Raw genomic sequence first — 19,538 nt, forward strand, 5'->3', positions numbered from 1 at the left:
CTCTAAGATTCAGCCCACATTCACTCTGCTCCCAACTCCGGGTTTGAGCACACATTCACACTGCTCCCTACTTCAGGATTTAGCTCACATTCACTCTGCTCCCTACTCCAGGATTTAGCCCACATTCACTCTGCTCCCTACTCCAGGATTTAGCTCACATTCACTCTGCTCCCAACTCCAGGATTCAGCCCACATTCACACTGTTCCAAACTCCAGGATTCAGCCCACATTCATTCTGCTCCCAACTCCATGATTCAGCCCACATTCGCTCTGTTCCCAACTCTAGGATTCAGCCCAATTTCACTCTGCTCCCCGCTCCGGGATTCAGTCCAGAATCACTCAGTTCCCAACTCCAGGATTCAGCCCACATTCACTCTGCTCCCAACTCCAGGATTCAGCCCACATTCACTCTGCTCCCCTCTCCGGGATTCAGCCCACATTCACTCTGCGCCCAAATTCAGGATTTAGCCCACCTTCGCTCTGTTTCCAACTCCAGGATTCAGCCCACATTCACTCTGTACACAATTCCAGGATTATGCTCACATTTACTCTGTTCTCAACTCCAGGATTCAGCCCACACTCACTCTGCTCCCAACTCCGGGATTCAGCCCACGTTCACACTGCTCCCCGCTCCGGGATTCAACCCACATTCACTCTGCTCCCCGCTCGAGGATTCAGCCCACATTCACTCAGCTCCCAACTCCGGGATTGAGCACACATTCACACTGCTCCCCGCTCCGGGATTCAGCCCACATTCACACTGTTCCCAACTCTAAGATTCAGCCCACATTCACTCTGCTCCCAACTCCGGGTTTGAGCACACATTCACACTGCTCCCTACTCCAGGATTTAGCTCACATTCACTCTGCTCCCTACTCCAGGATTTAGCCCATATTCACTCTGCTCCCTACTCCAGGATTTAGCTCACATTCACTCTGTACACAACTCCAGGATTATGCTCACATTTACTCTGTTCTCACCTCCAGGATTCAGCCCACATTCACTCTGCTCCCCTCTCCAGGTTTCAGCCCACATTCACTCTGCGCCCAAATTCAGGATTTAGCCCACCTTCGCTCTGTTTCCTACTCCAGGATTCAGCCCACATTTACTCTGTTCTCAACTCCAGGTTTCAGCCCACATTCACTCTGCTCTCCATTCCGGGAGTCAGCCCACAATCACTCTGCTCCCAACTCCGGGAGTCAGCCCACACTCACTCTGCTCACAACTCTGGGATAAAGCCCAAATTCATTCTGCTCCCAACACTAGGATTCAGCCCTCATTCAATATGCTCCCAACTCCAGGATTTTGCCCACAGTTACTCTGTTCTCAATTCCAGGATTCAGCCCACATCACTCTGCTCCCGGCTCCGGGATTCAGCCCATTTTCACTTTGCTCCCAACTCTAGGATTCAGCCCACATTCAGTCTGCTCCCCGCTCCGGGATTCTGCCCACACTCACTCTGTTCCCAACTCCAGGATTCTGCCCACATTCATTCTGTTCTCAACTCCAGGATTCAGCCCACATTCACTCTGCTCCTAACTCCAGGATTCAGCCCACATTCACACTGCTCCCAACTCTAGGAATCAGCCCACATTCACACTGCTCCCAACCCCGGGATTCAGCCCACATTCACTCTGTTCCTTACTCCGGGATTTAGCCCAATTCACTCTGTTCCCAACTCTGGGATTTAGCCCAATTCACTCTGCTCCCAACTCTGGGATTCAGCCCACATTCACTCTGTTCCCAACTCTAAGATTCAGCCCACATTCACTCTTTGCCCAGCCAGGACTGAGCCCACATTCACTCTGCTCCCTACTCCAGGATTCAGCCCAAATTCGCTCTGTTCCCAACTCCAGGTTTCAGCCTATACTCAATCTGCTCCCCGCTCCGGGATTCAGCCCAGAATCACTCTGTTCCCAACTCCAGGATTCAGCCCACATTCACTCCGCTCTCCATTCCGGGAGTCAGCCCACATTCACTCTGCTCCCAACTCCAGGATTTAGCCCACATTCGCTCTGTTCCCTACTCCAGGATTCAGCCCCATTCACTCTGCTTCCAACTCCAGGATTTAGCCTACACTCACTCTGCTCCCAACTCCAGGATTCAGCCCACATTCACTCCGCTCTCCATTCCGGGAGTCAGCCCACATTCACTCTGCTCCCAACTCTAGGATTCAGCTCACATTCACTCTGCTCCCAACTCTAGGATTCAGCCCACACACATTCAGCTCCTTGCTCCAGGATTCAGCCCACGTTCACTTGCTCACAACTCCGGGAGTCAGCCCACATTCGCTCTGTTCCCAACTCCAGGATTCAGCCCACACTCACTCTGCTCACAACTCCAGGATTCAGCCCATTTTCACTCTGCTCCCAACTCTAGGATTCAGCCCACATTCAGTCTGCTCTCCGCTCCAGGATTCAGCCCACACTCACTCTGTTCCCAATCCAGGATTCTGCCCACATTCATTCTGTTCCCAACTCCAGGATTCAGCCCACATTCACACTGTTCCCAACTCCAGGATTCAGCCCACACTCACTCTGCTCCCAACTCTGGGATTCAGCCCACACTCAATCTGCTCCCAACTCCGGGATTCAGACCACACTCACTTTGCACCCAACTCCAGGAGTCAGCCCACATTCACTCTGCTCCCAACTCCAGGATTCAGCCCACATTCACTCTGTTCCCAACTCCGGGATAAAACCCAAATTCAATATGCTCCCAACTCCAGGATTCTGCCCACATTTACTCTATTCTCAATTCCAGGATTCAGCCCACATCACTCTGCTCCCGGCTCCGGGATTCAGCCCATTTTCACTTTGCTCCCAACTCTAGGATTCAGCTCACATTCACTCTGCTCCCCGCTCCGGGATTCTGCCCACACTCACTCAGTTCCCAACTCCAGGATTCTGCCCACATTCATTCTGTTCTCAACTCCAGGATTCAGCCCACATTCACATTGTTCCCAGCTCCAGGATTCAGCCCACATTCACTCTGCTCCCTACTCCAGGATTCTGCCCACACTCACTCTGCTCCCAACTCTGGGATTCAGCACACATTCACTCTGCTCCCAACTCCAGGATTCAGCCCACATTCACTCTACTCCCCACTCCAGGATTCAGCCCGCATTCACTCTGCTCCCAACTCCAGGAATCAGCCCACATTCACACTGCTCCCAACCCCGGGATACAGCCCACATTCACTCTGTTCCTTACTCTGGGATTTAGCCCAATTCACTCTGCTCCCCACTCCGGGTGTCAGCCCACATTCACTCTGCTCCCAACTCCAGGATTCAGCCCACATTCACTCTGCTCCCTACTCCAGGATTCAGCCCAAATTCGCTCTGTTCCCAACTCCAGGTTTCAGCCTATACTCAATCTGCTCCCCGCTCCAGGATTCAGCCCAGAATCACTCTGTTCCCAACTCCAGGATTCAGCCCACATTCACTCCGCTCTCCATTCCGGGAGTCAGCCCACATTCACTCTGCTCCCAACTCCAGGATTTAGCCCACATTCGCTCTGTTCCCTACTCCAGGATTCAGCCCACATTCACTCTGCTCCCAACTCCAGGATTTAGCCTACACTCACTCTGCTCCCAACTCCGGGAGTCAGCCCACATTCACTCTGCTCCCAACTCTAGGATTCAGCCCACACACATTCAGCTCCTTGCTCCAGGATTCAGCCCACGTTCACTTGCTCACAACTCCGGGAGTCAGCCCACATTCGCTCTGTTCCCTACTCCAGGATTCAGCCCACATTCACTCTGCTCCCAACTCCAGGATTTAGCCTACATCACTCTGCTCCCAACTCCAGGAGTCAGCCCACATTCACTCTGCTCCCAACTCTAGGATTCAGCTCACAGTCACTCTGCTCCCAACTCTAGGATTCAGCCCACACACATTCAGCTCCTTGCTCCAGGATTCAGCCCACGTTCACTTGCTCACAACTCCGGGAGTCAGCCCACATTCGCTCTGTTCCCAACTCCAGGATTCAGCCCACACTCACTCTGCTCACAACTCCAGGATTCAGCCCATTTTCACTCTGCTCCCAACTCTAGGATTCAGCCCACATTCAGTCTGCTCTCCGCTCCAGGATTCAGCCCACACTCACTCTGTTCCCAATCCAGGATTCTGCCCACATTCATTCTGTTCCCAACTCCAGGATTCAGCCCACATTCACACAGTTCCCAACTCCAGGATTCAGCCCACACTCACTCTGCTCCCAACTCTGGGATTCAGCCCACACTCAATCTGCTCCCAACTCCGGGATTCAGCCCACACTCACTTTGCACCCAACTCCAGGATTCAGCCCACATTCACTCTGTTCCCAACTCCGGGATTCAGCCCACATTCATTCTGTTCCCAACTCCAGGATTCAGCCCACATTCACTCTGTTCCAACTCCGGGATTCAGCCCACATTCATTCTGTTCCCAACTCCAGGTTTCAGCCCACATTCACTCTGCTCCCAACTCCAGGATTCAGCTCACATTTACTCTGATCTCAACTCAAGTATTCAGCCCACATTCACTCTGCTCCCCACTCCAGACCGAAGGGATAGCCATGGGCACACGTATTGGCCCCAGCTATGCCTGTCTCTTTGTTGGCTACGTAGAGCAGTTGATCTCCCGTAATTACACCGGCACCACTCCCCACCTCTTCCTCCGCTACATTGATGACTGCATTGGCGCCACCTCGTGCTCCCGCGAGGAGGTTGAGCAATTCATCAACTGCACCAACACATTCCACCCTGACTTTAAATTTACCTGGACCATCTCTGACATCTCCCTCCCCTTCCTGGACCTCTCCATCTCCATTAATGACAACCGACTTGACACTGACATTTTTTACAAACCCACCCACTCCCACAGCTACCTGGATTACACTTCTTCCCACCCTACCTCTTGCAAAAATGCCATCCCGTATTCCCAATTCCTGCACCTTCGCCGTATCTGCTCCCAGGAGGACCAGTTCCACCACAGAACACACCAGATGGCCTCCTTCTTTAGAGATCGCAATTTCCCTTCCCACGTGGTTAAAGATGCCCTCCAATGCATCTCGTCTACATCCCGCACCTCTGCCCTCAGACCCCACCCCTCCAACCGTAACAAGGACAGAACGCCCCTGGTGCTCACCTTCCACCCTACCAACCTTCGCATAAACCAAATCATCTGCCGACATTTCCGCCACCTCCAAACAGACCCCACCACCAGGAATATATTTCCCTCCCCACCCCTTTCCGCCTTCCGCAAAGACCATTCCCTCCGTAACTACCTGGTCAGGTCCACACCCCCGACAACCCACCCTCCCATCCTGGCACTTTCCCCTGCCACTGCAGGAACTGTAAAATCTGCGCCCACACTTTCTCCCTCACCTCTATCCAAGGCCCTAAAGGAGCCTTCCACATCCATCAAAGTTTCACTTGCGCATCCACTAGTATCATTTATTGTATCTGTTGCTCCCGATGCGGTCTCCTCTACATTGGGGAGACTGGGCGCCTCCTAGTAGACTGCTTTAGGGAACATCTCTGGGACACACGCACCAATCAACCACACCGCCCCGTGGCCCAACATTTCAACTCCTTCTCCCACTCTGCCAAGGACATGGAGGTCCTGGGCCTCCTTCACCGCCACTCCCTCTCCACCAGATGCCTGGAGGAAGAACGCCTCATCTTCCGCCTCGGAACACTTCAACCCCAGGGCATCAATGTGGACTTCAACAGTTTCCTCATTTCCCCTTCTCCCACCTCACCCTAGTTCCAAACTTGCAGCTCAGCACTGTCCCCATGACTTGTCCGGACTTGTCCTACCTGCCTATCTCCTTTTCCACTTATCCACTCCACCCTCTCCTCCCTGACCTATCACCTTCATCCCCTCCCCCACTCACCCATTGTACTCTATGCTACTTTCTCCCCACCCCCACCCTACTCTAGCTTATCTCTCCACGCTCCAGGCTCACTGCCTTTATTCCTGATGAAGGGCTTTTGCCAGAAACGTCGATTTCGAAGCTCCTTGGATGCTGCCTGAACTGCTGTGCTCTTCCAGCACCACTAATCCCCACTCCGGGATTCAGCCCACATACACTCTGCTCCCAACTCCAGGATTCAGCCCACATTCACTCTGTTCTGAACTACAGGATTCAGCCCACATTTACTCTGCTCCAAACTCCGGGATTCAGCCCACATTCACTCTGTTCCCAACTCCAGGATTCAGCCAGCATACATTCTGCTTTCCTGAGACTTGGCCTGTGCCTGCTCTGGGACTTGGTTTGCACTCACTCTGTGCCATACTGCCCTCCAGCCCTGACCTTCTTCCCGGGCTTTGCCCACACTCACTCTGTCTTTACTCTGGGACTCGGTCCATGCTCACTCAGCTCCCGCACTTGGACCAGCCAACGCACTGGGACTTGGCCCACACTCACTTTGCTCATTCTCTGGGACTTGGCCCACACGCGCTCTGCTCACACTCTGGGACTTGGCCCACACTCGCTCTGTTCACACTCTGGGACTTGGCCCACACTCGCTCTGCTCACACTCTGGGACTTGGCCCACACTCGCTCTGCTCACACTCTGGGACTTGGTCTACACTCGCTGTGCTCACACTCTGGGACTTGGCCCACACTCGCTCTGTTCACACTCTGGCACTTGGTCCACACTCGCTCTGCTCACACTCTGGGACTTGGCCCACACTCGCTCTGCTCACACTCTGGGACTTGGCCCACACTCGCTCTGTTCACACTCTGGCACTTGGTCCACACTCGCTGTGCTCACACTCTGGGACTTGGCCCACACTCGCTCTGTTCACACTCTGGCACTTGGTCCACACTCGCTGTGCTCACACTCTGGGACTTGGCCCACACTCGTTCTGCTCACACTCTGGGACTTGGCCCACACTCGCTCTGCTCACACTCTGGGACTTGGCCCACACTCGCTCTGCTCACACACTGGGACATGGCCCACCCTCGCTCTGCTCACACACTGGGCCTTGGCCCACACTCGCTCTGCTCACACTATGGGACATGGCCCACACTCGCTCTGCTCACACTCTGGGACTTGGCCCACACTCGCTCTGCTCACACTCTGGGACATGGCCCACACTTGCTCTGTTCACGCTCTGGCATTTGGCCCACACTTGCTCAGCTCACGCTCAGGGACTAGGCCCACACTCGCTCTGTTCACGCTCTGGGACTGGACCCACACTCACTCTGTTCACGCTCTGGCACTTGGCCCACACTCGCTCTGTTCACACTCTGGGACTTGGCCCACACTCGCTCTGTTCACACTCTGAGACTTGGCCCACACTCGCTCTGTTCACACTCTGGGACTTGGCCCACACTCACACTGTTCAAACTCTGGGACTCGGCCCACACTCGCTCTGTTCACTCCCTGGGACTTGGCCCACACTCGCTCTGTTCACACTCTGGGACTCGGCCCACACTCGCTCTGTTCACACTCTGGGACTCGGCCCACACTCGCTCTGTTGACACTCTGGGACTTGGCCCACACTCACACTGTTCAAACTCTGGGACTCGGCCCATACTCGCTCTGTTCACTCCCTGGGACATGGCCCACACTCGCTCTGTTCGCACTCTGGGACTCGGCCCACACTCGCTCTGTTCACACTCTGGGACTTGGCCCACACTCGCTCTGTTCACTCCCTGGGGCTTGGCCCACACTCACACTGTTCAAACACTGGGACTTGGCCCACACTCGCTCTGCTCACACTCTGGGACTTGGCCCACACTCGCTCTGTTCACGCTATGGGACTTGGCCCACACTCGCTCTGCTCACACTCTGGGACTTGGCCCACACTCGCTCTGTTCACGCTATGGGACTTGGCCCACACTCGCTCTGCTCACACCCTGGGACTTGGCCCACACGCGCTCTGTTCTCGCTCTGGGACTGGACCCACACTCACTCTGTTCACGCTCTGGCACTTGGCCCACACTCGCTCTGTTCACACTCTGGGACTTGGCCCACACTCGCTCTGTTCACACTCTGAGACTTGGCCCACACTCGCTCTGTTCACACTCTGGGACTTGGCCCACACTCACACTGTTCAAACTCTGGGACTCGGCCCACACTCGCTCTGTTCACTCCCTGGGACTTGGCCCATACTCGCTCTGTTCACACTCTGGGACTCGGCCCACACTCGCTCTGTTCACACTCTGGGACTCGGCCCACACTCGCTCTGTTCAAACTCTGGGACTTGGCCCACACTCGCTCTGTTCACACTCTGGGACTTGGTCTACACTCGCTGTGCTCACACTCTGGGACTTGGCCCACACTCGCTCTGTTCACACTCTGGCACTTGGTCCACACTCGCTCTGCTCACACTCTGGAACTTGGCCCACACTCGTTCTGCTCACACTCTGGGACTTGGCCCACACTCGCTCTGCTCACACTCTGGGACTTGGCCCACACTCGCTCTGTTCACACTCTGGGACTTGGCCCACACTCGCTCTGTTCAAACTCTGGGACTTGGCCCACACTCGCTCTGTTCACACTCTGGGACTTGGTCTACACTCGCTGTGCTCACACTCTGGGACTCGGCCCACACTCGCTCAGTTCACACTCTGGCACTTGGTCCACACTCGCTGTACTCACACTCTGGGACTTGGCCCACACTCGTTCTGCTCACACTCTGGGACTTGGCCCACACTCGCTCTGCTCACACTCTGGGACTTGGCCCACACTCGCTCTGTTCACACTCTGGGACTTGGCCCACACTCGCTCTGTTCAAACTCTGGGACTTGGCCCACACTCGCTCTGTTCACACTCTGGGACTTGGTCTACACTCGCTGTGCTCACACTCTGGGACTTGGCCCACACTCGCTCTGTTCACACTCTGGCACTTGGTCCACACTCGCTGTGCTCACACTCTGGGACTTGGCCCACACTCGTTCTGCTCACACTCTGGGACTTGGCCCACACTCGCTCTGCTCACACTCTGGGACTTGGCCCACACTCGCTCTGTTCACACTCTGGCACTTGGTCCACACTCGCTGTGCTCACACTCTGGGACTTGGCCCACACTCGCTCTGCTCACACACTGGGACATGGCCCACCCTCGCTCTGCTCACACACTGGGCCTTCGCCCACACTCGCTCTGCTCACACTATGGGACATGGCCCACAATCGCTCTGCTCACACTCTGGGACTTGGCCCACACTCGCTCTGCTCACACTCTGGGACATGGCCCACACTCGCTCTGTTCACACTCTGGCATTTGGCCCACACTTGCTCAGCTCACGCTCTGGGACTCGGCCTACACTCGCTCTGTTCACGCTCTGGGACTGGACCCACACTCACTCTGTTCACGCTCTGGCACTTGGCCCACACTCGCTCTGTTCACACTCTGGGACTTGGCCCACACTCGCTCTGTTCACACTCTGAGACTTGGCCCACACTCGCTCTGTTCACACTCTGGGACTTGGCCCACACTCGCTCTGTTCACTCCCTGGGACTTGGCCCACACTCGCTCTGTTCACTCACTGGGACTTGGCCCACACTCGCTCTGTTCACACTCTGGGACTCGGCCCACACTCGCTCTGTTCACACTCTGGGACATGGCCCACACTCGCTCTGTTCACTCCCTGGGACTTGGCCCACACTCACACTGTTCAAACACTGGGACTTGGCCCACACTCGCTCTGCTCACACTCTGGGACTTGGCCCACACTCGCTCTGTTCACGCTATGGGACTTGGCCCACACTCGCTCTGCTCACACACTGGGACTTGGCCCTCACTCGCTCTGCTCACACTCTGGGACGTGGCCCACACTCGCTCTGCTCACAAACTGGGACATGGCCCACACTCGCTCTGCTCACACTCTGGGACTTGGCCCACACGCGCTCTGTTCACTCTCTGGGACATGGCCCACACTCGCTCAGCTCACTCTCTGGGACTTGGCCCACACGCGCTCTGTTCACGCTCTGGCACTTGGCCCACACTCGCTCTGCTCACACACTGGGACTTGGCCCTCACTCGCTCTGCTCACACTATGGGACATGGCCCACACTCGCTCAGCTCACACTCTGGGACTTGGCCCACACGCGCTCTGTTCACTCTCTGGGACTTGGCCCACACTCGCTCTGCTCACGCTCTGGGACTTGGCCCACACTCGCTCTGCTCACACACTGGGACTTGGCCCACATGCGCTCTGCTCACTCTCTGGGACATAGCCCACACTCGCTCTGCTCACGCTCTGGCACTTGGTCAACACTCGCTCTGCTCACGCTCTGGGACTTGGCCCATACTCACTCTGTTCACTCTCTGTGAATTGGCCCACACTCGCTCTGCTCACACTCTGAGACTTGGCCCACATGCGCTCTGCTCACACACTGGGACTTGGCCCACACTCGCTCTGCTCACACACTGGAACTTAGCCCACACTCGCTCTGCTCACACACTGGGACTTGGTACTCACTCGCTCTGCTCACACTCTGGGACTTGGTCCACACTCGCTCTGCTCACGCTCTTGGAATTGGCCCACACTCGCTCTGTTCACACTCTGAGACTTGGCCCCCATACGCTCTGCTCACACACTGGGACTTAGCCCACATGCGCTCTGCTCACAATCTGGAACTTGGCCCACACTCGCTCTGCTCACACTCTGGCACTTGGCCCACACTCGCTCTGCTCACGCTCTGGGCATCGGCCCACACTCGCTCTGTGCTGTTCCCGACTCTGGCCCTGACATACTTCAAAAAGTTTGCCCATGCTCACTGTGCTCCTGCCCAGTCTGTGGCTGCCACTCGTCTCCCTTCATCTCACCTCTAATCTCCAGGCATGGCAGGGTAGTTTCAGAAGTTAAAAGTTGGGTTGGAAGGAGGGAAACTGCTGCCTCGGCCCACACATGCTCTGTTCATCCTGTGGGCCTCGACCCACACTCGCTCTGCTCACTCTCTGGCACGTGGCCCACAATCACTCTGCTCAGACTCTGTCACGTGGCCCACACTTGCTTTGTTCAAGCTCTGGAACTTGGCCCACACTCGTTCTGCTCGCACTTTGGCACTTGGCCACACGCACTCTGCTTACTTTCTGGGCCTCGGCCCACACTCGCTCTGTTCACTCTCTGGGCCTCGGCCCACACTCGCTCTGCTCATGCTCTGGGACTTGGCCCACAGTCCCGCTGCTCACACTCTGGCACTTGGCCCACACTCACTCTGTTCACACTCTGGGACTTGGCCCACACTCCCTCTGCTCACGCTCTGGCACTTGGCACACACTCGCTCTGCACATGCTCTGGAACTTGGCGACACTCACTCTGGTCACGCTCTGGGCCTTGGCCCACACTCACTCTGCTCACGCTCTGGACCTCGGCCCACACTCGCTCTGCTCACACTGTGACACTTGGCCCACACTCGGTCAGCTCACGCTCTGGGCCTCGGCCCACACTCGCTCTGCTCACACTCTGACACGTGGCCCACACTCGCTCTGCTCTCGCTCTGGGCCTCAGCCCACACTCGCTCTGCTCACACTCTGACACTTTGCCCACACTCGTTCTGCTCACGCTCTGGGCCTCGGCCCACACTCGCTCTGCTCACACTCTGACACTTTGCCCACACTCGTTCTGCTCACGCTCTGGGCCTCGGCCCACACTCGCTCTGTGCTGTTCCCGACTCTGGCCCTGACTTACTTCTGAAATTACGCCCATGCTCACTTTGCTCCTGCCCAGGCTCTGGCTGCCACTCGTCTCCCTTCATCTCACTGCTATTCTCCAGGCAGGGTAGGGTAGTTCCAGAAGTGAAAAGTTGGGTTGGGAGGAGGGAAACTGCTGCCTCGACCCACAGTCGCTCTGTTCACACTGTGGGCCTCAGCCCACACTCTCTCTGCTCACTCTCTGGGATTTGGCCAACACTCGCGCTGCTCACACTCTGGGACTCGGCCCACACTTGCTCTGTCCACACTCTGGGACTTGGCCCACACTCGCTCTGGGACTTGGCCCACACTCGCTCTGCTAACGCTCTGGGACTTGGCCCACATTCGCTCTGTTCACGCTCTGGGACTGGAGCCACACTCGCTCTGCTCACAAACTGGGACTTGGCCCACACTCGCTCTGCTCACAAACTGGGACTGGCCCACACTCGCTCTGCTCACAAACTGGGACTTGGCCTACACTCGCTCTGTTCACACTCTGGGATTGGCCCACACTCGCTCTGTTCACACTTTGTGACTAGGCCCACACTCGCTCTGTTCACACTCTCGACTTGGCCCACACTCGCTCTGTTCACACTCTGGGACTTGGCCCACACTCGCTCTGTTCACACTCTGGGACTTGGCCCACACTCACTCTGTTCAAACTCTGCGACTTGGCCCACACTCGCTCTGATCACACTCTCGACTTGGCCCACACTCGCTCTGTTCACACTCTGGGACTAGGCCCACACTCGCTCTGTTCACGCTCTGGGACTTGGCCCACACTCGCTCTGTTCACTCCCTGGGACTTGGCCCACACTCGCTCTGCTCACACTCTGGGACTTGGCCCACACTCGCTCTGTTCACACTCTGGGACTAGGCCCACACTCGGTCTGTTCACGCTCTGGGACTTGGCCCACACTCGCTCTGTTCACTCCCTGGGACTTGGCCCACACTCGCTCTGCTCACACTCTGGGACTTGGCCCACACTCGCTCTGTTCACGCTCTGGGACTTGGCCCACACTCGCTCTGTTCACTCCCTGGGACTTGGCCCACACTCGCTCTGTTCACGCTCTGGGACTTGGCCCACACTCGCTCTGTTCACTCCCTGGGACTTGGCCCACACTCGCTCTGTTCACGCTCTGGGACTAGGCCCACACCCGCTCTGTTCAAACTCTGGGACTTGGCCCACACTCGCTCTGTTCACTCTCTCGACTTGGCCCACACTCGCTCTGTTCACACTCTGGGACTTGGCCCACACTCGCTCTGTTCACACTCTGGGACTTGGCCCACACTCGCTCTGTTCACACTCTGGGACTTGGCCCACACTCACTCTGTTCACACTCTGGGACTTGGCCCACACTCTCTCTGTTCACACTCTGGGACTAGGCCCACACTCGCTCTGTTCACACTCTCGACTTGGCCCACACTCGCTCTGTTCACACTCTGGGACTTGGCCCACACTCTGGGACTTGGCCCACACTCGCTCTGTTCACACTCTCGACTTGGCCCACACTCACTCTGTTCACACTCTGGGACTTGGCCCACACTCTCTCTGTTCACACTCTGGGACTAGGCCCACACTCGCTCTGTTCACACTCTCGACTTGGCCCACACTCGCTCTGTTCACACTCTGGGACTTGGCCCACACTCGCTCTGTTCACACTCTCGACTTGGCCCACACTCACTCTGTTCACACTCTGGGACTTGGCCCACACTCTCTCTGTTCACACTCTGGGACTAGGCCCACACTCGCTCTGTTCACACTCTCGACTTGGCCCACACTCGCTCTGTTCACACTCTGGGACTTGGCCCACACTCCCTCTGTTCACACTCTCGACTTGGCCCACACTCGCTCTGTTCACACTCTGGGACTTGGCCCACACTCGCTCTGTTCACACTCTCGACTTGACCCACACTCGCTCTGTTCACACTCTGGGACTAGGCCCACACTCACTCTGTTCACACTCTCGACTTGGCCCACACTCGCTCTGTTCACACTCTGGGACTTGGCCCACACTCGCTCTGTTCACACTCTCGACTTGGCCCACACTCGCTCTGTTCACACTCTGGGACTTGGCCCACACTCGCTCTGTTCACACTCTGGGACTAGGCCCACATTCGCTCTGTTCACACTCTGGGACTTGGCCCACACTCGCTCTGTTCACACTCTGGGACTAGGCCCACACTCGCTCTGTTCACACTCTGGGACTTGGGCCACACTCGCTCTGTTCACACTCTGGGACTTGGCCCACACTCGCTCTGTTCACACTCTGGGACTTGGGCCACACTCGCTCTGTTCACACTCTGGGACTTGGCCCACACTCGCCCTGTTCACACTCTGGGACTTGGCCCACACTCGCTCTGCTCACATTCTGGGACTTGGCCCACACTCGCTCTGCTCACAAACTGGGACATGGCCCACACTCGCTCTGCTCACAAACTGGGACATCGCCCACACTCGCTCTGCTCACACTCTCGACTTGGTCCACACTCACTCTGCTCACGCTCTGGCACTTGGTCCACATTCGCTCTGGTCACTCTCCGGGACTTGGCCCACACTCACTCTGTTCACTCTCTGTGAATTGGCCCACACTCGCACTGTTCACACTCTGAGACTTGGTCCACACATGCTCTATTCACACTCTGGGACTTGGCCCACACTCGCTCTGTTCACACTCTGGGACTTGGCCCACACTCGCTGTGCTCACACTCTGGGACTTGGCCCACACTCGCTCTGTTCACACTCTGGGACTTGGCCCACACTCGCTCTGTTCACACTCTGGGACTTGGTCCACACTCGCTCTGCTCACGCTCTGGGCATCGGCCCACACTCGCTCTGTGCTGTTCCCGACTCTGGCCCTGACATACTTCAAAAAGTTTGCCCATGCTCACTGTGCTCCTGCCCAGGCTGTGGCTGCCACTCGTCTCCCTTCATCTCACCTCTAATCTCCAGGCATGGCAGGGTAGTTTCAGAAGTTAAAAGTTGGGTTGGAAGGAGGGAAACTGCTGCCTCGGCCCACACATGCTCTGTTCACCCTGTGGGCCTCGACCCACACTCGCTCTGCTCACTCTCTGGCACGTGGCCCACACTCACTCTGCTCACACTCTGTCACGTGGCCCACACTTGCTTTGTTCAAGCTCTGGGACTTGGCCCACACTACCTCGGCTCACGCTCTGGCACTTGGCCCACACTCGCTCTGCTCGCACTTTGGCACTTGGCCACACGCACTCTGCTTACTTTCTGGGCCTCGGCCCACACTCGCTCTGTTCACTCTCTGGGCCTCGGCCCACACTCGCTCTGCTCATGCTCTGGGACTTGGCCCACAGTCCCGCTGCTCACACTCTGGCACTTGGCCCACACTCACTCTGTTCACACTCTGGGACTTGGCCCACACTCCCTCTGCTCACGCTCTGGCACTTGGCACACACTCGGTCAGCTCACGCTCTGGGCCTCGGCCCACACTCGCTCTGCTCACACTCTGACACGTGGCCCACACTCGCTCTGCTCTCGCTCTGGGCCTCAGCCCACACTCGCTCTGCTCACACTCTGACACTTTGCCCACACTCGTTCTGCTCACGCTCTGGGCCTCGGCCCACACTCACTCTGTGCTGTTCCCGACTCTGGCCCTGACTTACTTCTGAAATTACGCCCATGCTCACTTTGCTCCTGCCCAGGCTCTGGCTGCCACTCGTCTCCCTTCATCTCACTGCTATTCTCCAGGCAGGGTAGGGTAGTTCCAGAAGTGAAAAGTTGGGTTGGGAGGAGGGAAACTGCTGCCTCGACCCACAGTCGCTCTGTTCACACTGTGGGCCTCAGCCCACACTCTCTCTGCTCACTCTCTGGGATTTGGCCAACACTCGCGCTGCTCACACTCTGGGACTCGGCCCACACTTGCTCTGTCCACACTCTGGGACTTGGCCCACACTCGCTCTGGGACTTGGCCCACACTCGCTCTGCTAACGCTCTGGGATTTGGCCCACATTCGCTCTGTTCACGCTCTGGGACTGGAGCCACACTCGCTCTGCTCACAAACTGGGACTTGGCCCACACTCGCTCTGCTCACAAACTGGGACTGGCCCACACTCGCTCTGTTCACACTCTGGGATTGGCCCACACTCGCTCTGTTCACACTTTGTGACTAGGCCCACACTCGCTCTGTTCACACTCTCGACTTGGCCCACACTCGCTCTGTTCACACTCTGGGACTTGGCCCACACTCGCTCTGTTCACACTCTGGGACTTGGCCCACACTCACTCTGTTCAAACTCTGCGACTTGGCCCACACTCGCTCTGATCACACTCTCAACTTGGCCCACACTCGCTCTGTTCACACTCTGGGACTAGGCCCACACTCGCTCTGTTCACGCTCTGGGACTTGGCCCACACTCGCTCTGTTCACTCCCTGGGACTTGGCCCACACTCGCTCTGTTCACACTCTGGGACTAGGCCCACACTCGCTCTGTTCACACTCTGGGACTTGGGCCACACTCGCTCTGTTCACACTCTGGGACTTGGCCCACACTCGCTCTGTTCACACTCTGGGACTTGGGCCACACTCGCTCTGTTCACACTCTGGGACTTGGCCCACACTCGCCCTGTTCACACTCTGGGACTTGGCCCACACTCGCTCTGCTCACATTCTGGGACTTGGCCCACACTCGCTCTGCTCACAAACTGGGACATGGCCCACACTCGCTCTGCTCACAAACTGGGACATCGCCCACACTCGCTCTGCTCACACTCTCGACTTGGTCCACACTCACTCTGCTCACGCTCTGGCACTTGGTCCACATTCGCTCTGGTCACTCTCCGGGACTTGGCCCACACTCACTCTGTTCACTCTCTGTGAATTGGCCCACACTCGCACTGTTCACACTCTGAGACTTGGTCCACACATGCTCTATTCACACTCTGGGACTTGGCCCACACTCGCTCTGTTCACACTCTGGGACTTGGCCCACACTCGCTGTGCTCACACTTTGGGACTTGGCCCACACTCGCTCTGTTCACACTCTGGGACTTGGCCCACACTCGCTCTGTTCACACTCTGGGACTTGGCCCACACTCGCTCTGCTCACGCTCTGGGCATCGGCCCACACTCGCTCTGTGCTGTTCCCGACTCTGGCCCTGACATACTTCAAAAAGTTTGCCCATGCTCACTGTGCTCCTGCCCAGGCTGTGGCTGCCACTCGTCTCCCTTCATCTCACCTCTAATCTCCAGGCATGGCAGGGTAGTTTCAGAAGTTAAAAGTTGGGTTGGAAGGAGGGAAACTGCTGCCTCGGCCCACACATGCTCTGTTCACCCTGTGGGCCTCGACCCACACTCGCTCTGCTCACTCTCTGGCACGTGGCCCACACTCACTCTGCTCACACTCTGTCACGTGGCCCACACTTGCTTTGTTCAAGCTCTGGGACTTGGCCCACACTACCTCGGCTCACGCTCTGGCACTTGGCCCACACTCGCTCTGCTCGCACTTTGGCACTTGGCCACACGCACTCTGCTTACTTTCTGGGCCTCGGCCCACACTCGCTCTGTTCACTCTCTGGGCCTCGGCCCACACTCGCTCTGCTCATGCTCTGGGACTTGGCCCACAGTCCCGCTGCTCACACTCTGGCACTTGGCCCACACTCACTCTGTTCACACTCTGGGACTTGGCCCACACTCCCTCTGCTCACGCTCTGGCACTTGGCACACACTCGGTCAGCTCACGCTCTGGGCCTCGGCCCACACTCGCTCTGCTCACACTCTGACACGTGGCCCACACTCGCTCTGCTCTCGCTCTGGGCCTCAGCCCACACTCGCTCTGCTCACACTCTGACACTTTGCCCACACTCGTTCTGCTCACGCTCTGGGCCTCGGCCCACACTCACTCTGTGCTGTTCCCGACTCTGGCCCTGACTTACTTCTGAAATTACGCCCATGCTCACTTTGCTCCTGCCCAGGCTCTGGCTGCCACTCGTCTCCCTTCATCTCACTGCTATTCTCCAGGCAGGGTAGGGTAGTTCCAGAAGTGAAAAGTTGGGTTGGGAGGAGGGAAACTGCTGCCTCGACCCACAGTCGCTCTGTTCACACTGTGGGCCTCAGCCCACACTCTCTCTGCTCACTCTCTGGGATTTGGCCAACACTCGCGCTGCTCACACTCTGGGACTCGGCCCACACTTGCTCTGTCCACACTCTGGGACTTGGCCCACACTCGCTCTGGGACTTGGCCCACACTCGCTCTGCTAACGCTCTGGGATTTGGCCCACATTCGCTCTGTTCACGCTCTGGGACTGGAGCCACACTCGCTCTGCTCACAAACTGGGACTTGGCCCACACTCGCTCTGCTCACAAACTGGGACTGGCCCACACTCGCTCTGTTCACACTCTGGGATTGGCCCACACTCGCTCTGTTCACACTTTGTGACTAGGCCCACACTCGCTCTGTTCACACTCTCGACTTGGCCCACACTCGCTCTGTTCACACTCTGGGACTTGGCCCACACTCGCTCTGTTCACACTCTGGGACTTGGCCCACACTCACTCTGTTCAAACTCTGCGACTTGTCCCACACTCGCTCTGATCACACTCTCAACTTGGCCCACACTCACTCTGTTCACACTCTGGGACTAGGCCCACACTCGCTCTGTTCACGCTCTGGGACTTGGCCCACACTCGCTCTGTTCACTCCCTGGGACTTGGCCCACACTCGCTCTGCTCACACTCTGGGACTTGGCCCACACTCGCTCTGTTCACACTCTGGGACTAGGCCCACACTCGGTCTGTTCACGCTCTGGGACTTGGCCCACACTCGCTCTGTTCACTCCCTGGGACTTGGCCCACACTCGCTCTGCTCACACTCTGGGACTTGGCCCACACTCGCTCTGTTCACGCTCTGGGACTTGGCCCACACTCGCTCTGTTCACTCCCTGGGACTTGGCCCACACTCGCTCTGTTCACGCTCTGGGACTTGGCCCACACTCGCTCTGTTCACTCCCTGGGATTTGGCCCACACTCGCTCTGTTCACACTCTCGGCTTGGCCCACACTCGCTCTGTTCACACTCTGGGACTTGGCCCACACTCGCTCTGTTCACACTCTGGGACTAGGCCCACACTCGCTCTGTTCACACTCTGGGACTTGGCCCACACTCGCTCTGTTCACACTCTGGGACTAGGCCCACACTCGCTCTGTTCACGCTCTGGGACTTGGCCCACACTCGCTCTGTTCACACTCTGGTACTTGGCCCACACTCGCTCTGTTCACGCTCTGGGACTTGGCCCACACTCGCTCTGTTCACACTCTGGTACTTGGCCCACACTCGCTCTGTTCACTCTCTCGACTTGGCCCACACTCACTCTGTTCACACTCTCGACTTGGCCCACACTCACTCTGTTCACACTCTGGGACTTGGCCCACACTCGCTCTGTTCACACTCTGGGACTTGGCCCACACTCGCTCTGTTCACACTCTCGACTTGGCCCACACTCACTCTGTTCACACTCTGGGACTTGGCCCACACTCTCTCTGTTCACACTCTGGGACTAGGCCCACACTCGCTCTGTTCACACTCTCGCCTTGGCCCACACTCGCTCTGTTCACACTCTGGGACTTGGCCCACACTCGCTCTGTTCACACTCTCGACTTGGCCCACACTCGCTCTGTTCACACTCTGGGACTTGGCCCACACTCGCTCTGTTCACACTCTCGACTTGGCCCACACTCGCTCTGTTCACACTCTGGGACTAGGCCCACACTCGCTCTGTTCACACTCTCGACTTGGCCCACACTCGCTCTGTTCACAGTCTGGGACTTGGCCCACACTCGCTCTGTTCACACTCTGGGACTAGGCCCACACTCGCTCTGTTCACACTCTCGACTTGGCCCACACTCGCTCTGTTCACACTCTGGGACTAGGCCCAC

The 19,538-nt window shown here is 57.2% G+C and overlaps 1 long non-coding RNA gene across 1 annotated transcript in view; it reads right to left on the reverse strand.

Moving 5' to 3' along the window:
• Positions 1-19,538, reverse strand: part of LOC148149967 (uncharacterized) — a 204,694-nt gene that overhangs the window by 160,469 nt on the left and 24,687 nt on the right. The gene's annotated exons all lie outside the window — the stretch shown is intronic.

Source organism: Chiloscyllium plagiosum, unplaced genomic scaffold, assembly GCF_037043375.1.
Source record: "Chiloscyllium plagiosum isolate Xiang-an unplaced genomic scaffold, Cpla_swu_hap1 HiC_scaffold_5, whole genome shotgun sequence".
NCBI lineage: Eukaryota > Metazoa > Chordata > Chondrichthyes > Orectolobiformes > Hemiscylliidae > Chiloscyllium > Chiloscyllium plagiosum.